The 4,313-nt window shown below is 41.5% G+C and overlaps 1 non-coding gene across 1 annotated transcript; it reads left to right on the forward strand.

The window, feature by feature from the left end:
- Positions 1-73, forward strand: TRNAE-UUC (transfer RNA glutamic acid (anticodon UUC)). Its single transcript has one exon. It is a non-coding gene; the product is annotated as a tRNA-Glu (tRNA).
- The last annotated feature ends 4,240 nt before the right edge of the window (positions 74-4,313 follow it).

A 4,313-nucleotide genomic window follows, 5' to 3' on the forward strand; every position in this document is an offset into this window, starting at 1 on the left:
TCCCTGGTAGTCCAGTGGTTAGGACGCTGGGCTTTCACTGCCAAGGGCCCAGGTTCAATCCCTGGTCAGAGAACTAAGATCCCACAAGCCCCGTGGCATGGCCAAAGGGGAAAAAAAGTCAATCCAAATGGCAACCTCCCCCTTTACTCCCTGGCAAAGGCCTTATTTCCCCTTCGTGGCCTGTCAATTGTCTAAGTACCTCCAGGTAATCATAAGGTGACCAACTAATGGGCCAGCTCCTGGGGTCACTGAGAGATAGAAGACAGAACCCAAGACTCATCGGTAGAAATTAAGAGGTTAGTGGAGGGGGTGGGGTGGGGAAGCAAAGGCTAACCATAAATACTTGAGAATCACCAACTCATGAGAAGTGGAGATATTTATGAATACATGGATGGCTGGAACTTTTAATAACCAATAAATGCATACCCTACAGCCTTGCCCAGGAATTCCACACTTGGGTGTACATCTAACTGAAATGAATGTCATATCTAATCAAAGAACTAGAAATTCATTCTTCACCAATATAGAAGCAAACCAAATGTTCATCAACTGTAGAATGGGTTAATAAATTGTGATATGCTCAAAATTTATTTGGGATGCTATGCAGAAATGACAATGAACAAACTAAGGCTATATGTGAGAACATGAGTGAATATAATAATCAAATATTGCATGAAATAAGTCAGACACTGAAGAGTATATAATGAGTTGTTATATTTACATGATGCACAGGAACAGGTAAGACTTATTTATTTGTCTGAGCTATAATTGACATAAAATATTGTATAAATTTAAGGTATAAAACATATTAATTTGATGCATTCATATATTGCAATATGATTACCACCTTAGCAATTGCTAATACCTCTATCATCTCACACAATTGTTGTTTCTTTTTTGTTATGAGAACACAAAACAATGATAGAAGTCAGAAGACTGGTTATCCTGTAGCAATAGGGAATATGGTTAAATAGGGAAAAAGCCTAAAAGAACCCACTGGTGCTGGAAATAGTCTGCTTCTTGATCTGGGTGGTGGTAACAGGCATGCAGACATATGTAAAAATTCAATGTGTAAACTACCCTTCTAGGTAGAATTTCTCCTAGCAAAATGAGAACATATGTCTACACAAAAAACCTGTATACAAATATTCAGGGACTTCCCTGGCGGTTTCAGTGGTTAAGACTCTGCTCATCCACTGCAGAGGGTGCAGGTTTCATCCCTGGTTGGGGAACTGAGATCCCACATGCCATGTGACATGGCCAAGAACAAAAAACAAAACAGAACAAAATCCCAAATGTTGTTCATAGCAGCAATATTCGCTATAGCCAACAGGTGGAGACAACCCTTTTTGCTAGGTGTTCCCTGGTGGCTCAGAGAGTAAAGAATCTGCCTGCAATGCAGGAGACCTGGGTTCGATCCCTGTGTGGGAAAGATCCCCTGGGGGAGGGCATGGCTACCCATTCCAGTATTCTTGCCTGGGGAATTCCAAGGACAGAGGAGCCTGGTGGGTTATAGTCTTTAGGGTGGCAAAGAGTTGGACACGACTGAGTGACTAACACTTTCACTTTCAGGGCTGCTGTAGCAAAGTACCATAGACTATGTGCCTTAAATAGAAATTTATTTTCTCACCATTCTGAAGGCTAGAAGGCAGAGATCTAAGTGTCAACAGAGTTGGTTTCTTCTGAGGCCTCTGTCACTGGCTTGTACTTGACTGTCTTCTCCCTGTATCCTAACATAGTTTTCTCTCTGTGTGTCTGTGTCCCTATTTCCTTCTGTTCTAAGGAAGCCAGTCAGTTGGATTAGGGCCCATCCTAATGATGAGGGCCCATTCTCATTTTACTTAATTACCTCTTTAAAGACCCTGTCTTCAAATATAATCACATTTTGAAGTGCTTGGAATTAGGACTTCCACATGTGCATTTTTTATTTTTATTTTATTAAAATACAGATGACTTACAATGTTGTGTTAGTTTCAGGGGTACAGCAAAGTGATTCAGTTATAGATACATATGTATGTGTATATACACATATTTATTTATTGTTGTTTAGTCGCTCATTCGTGTCTGACTCTTTAGAGACCCTATGGACTGTGGCCCCAAAGGCTCTTCTGTCCATGGGATTCTACAGGCAAGAATACTGGAGTGGGTTGCCCTTTCCTTCTCCAGGGGATCTTCTGTCCCAGGGATCAAATCTGCATCTCTTGTATTGGCAAGCGGATTCTTTACCACTGAGCCACTAGGGGATGTGTTCTTTCTAGAACTCTTTATATGTTATTACATTATACATTGTTAATAAGTTCTTGAGTATAGTTCCCTAATTTTTGAAGGACATAATTCAGTTCATAACAAACCCACATGTCCTTCAACTGATGACTGGAAAAACAGAATTGGTATATTCGTTATAAAAGAATATCATTCAGCAAGAAGAAAAAATGAAGTATCGACCTATGCTATAACGTAAATAAATCTTAAAAACATCATGCTAAGTCAAAGAAGCCAGTCACAACAATGTACATGTTGCCTGATTCCATTGCTATGAATGTCCAGCATAGAAAAGTGGTTTCCAGGCCCAGAGTGGAGAAAAGGGAGAAATAGAGAGTGACAACTCATGAGCTCAAAAGTTCCTTTTGAGGTGGCAAAGATATTCTAAAATTAATTGTGGTGATGGTTGCACAACTCTGTGAATTACTAAACACTACTAAACAGTTTAATTGAGTGAATTGTATTAATATATGAATTATATCTCAGGAGAGCTGTTATGAAAAATTCACTGCACTATACCCTTAAGATTTCTGCACTTTATTGTGTCATTTGTCCTAATACAAATTAAAACAAATCAAAACTATATTGTCCCATTAACAACAAGTTTCTATTGCATAGCACAGAGAACTATATCCAATCTCCTGGGATAAACCATAATGAAAAAGAATGTATATATATGTATAACTGAGTCACTTTGCTATGCAGCAGAGATGGGTGCAACAATGTAAATCAATTATACTTCAATCAAAAAAATAAAAAAGAGGGACATCCTTGGCAGTCCAGAGGTTAAGACTCCATGTTTCTACTGCAGTGGGCACAGGTTTGATCCCTGGGGAACTAGGATCCCATATGCTGTGCTGTGTAGCAAAAAAAAAAAAAAAAAAAAAGGCAAAACTATCTTAGCTCCAGAGATATTGAAGAAGGTGGGTGGAAAGGGAGACGGTGTCTGGGGACTTGCTCAGTGGCAGAGTTGCCCCTCAGTGTATCTGAAAAATCATCAGAGAACTAAGCATGCAGGCAGGTGGGACCAGGGACCTGGAAATGAATGAAGCTGGGGAAGACCTGAGGGAAGGGAAAATGAAATGCCTGAGAGTAAAACAGAATTCAACTCGGTGAAAACAAATTTGATTTTGGCCAAACAAAAATAAAACTACATTATAATATTTCATATGAAGCAGCTCATAAAGAAAATCAGCAACTTCTACAGATCGGAGATGACCATCAGGAACACCTTGATGTAATCCTGCAAGTATGAATTGAGGGCCTTCTATGTGCCAGAGTCTGCGTGAGGCACCAGGCCAGGAATATGTGACTCCAGACAGCTGCTGCCAAGTGCACGTGGGAGGAAGGGAAGAGCCAGGGGGCTGCTGAAGACACAAGGAAAAGCTTCATTCTGTTAGGAAAAGCCCTAACCTCAAACTGGGGCTGAGGCTGAGAGGGGTAGAGGATGGGGGAGGCAGACAGTGTTTGTGGACTGGGAAAGTCAGGCAAGTGCTGGGGTGGGGGAAGTCCATTCTGGCTTCTCAGACAGCTTTAGCTAGAAGACAGGGACCTTCACTTCCATCTCCTGGTACAATCACTTTGGGAAAACAGTTTGGTAGTTTCCTGTAAAATTAAACATAGACTTACCATGTGTTCCAACAGTTTGAGTTTGGCAGAGCCGGGACCAGCAAGGCAATACCTATCCCGAGGGCTTTAACAAAATTCCACTCCGGTCAGTGCTGCATCTGCCTGAGCCAAGAAGGGAAAAGTTCAGGTCCTGTTCCCCCAAATTCAGCATCTGTAAAGCCGGGTGGTGTTTGCAGGTATGAGAGATGCGGGGTAGTCTGGCATCAAATATTGCAATTCTTAAACAAGTCCCCAAATGATCCTGGCACAAGTGGGTGGGAGGTGGGAGGGTTTCTTAAACTGTAGTTGGAGAATACTGCCTAAGGGGAACTGCATCTAATCCTCTTTTACAGATTGTCTCCTAGTAAACAAGGCTCCAGGACTTCGTGATGGACAGGGAAGCCTGGCGTGGCTGCAGTCCATGGGGTCGCAAAGAGTCAGAC

This window comes from Muntiacus reevesi, chromosome 13 (genome assembly GCF_963930625.1).
Source record: "Muntiacus reevesi chromosome 13, mMunRee1.1, whole genome shotgun sequence".
NCBI classification, from domain to species: domain Eukaryota; kingdom Metazoa; phylum Chordata; class Mammalia; order Artiodactyla; family Cervidae; genus Muntiacus; species Muntiacus reevesi.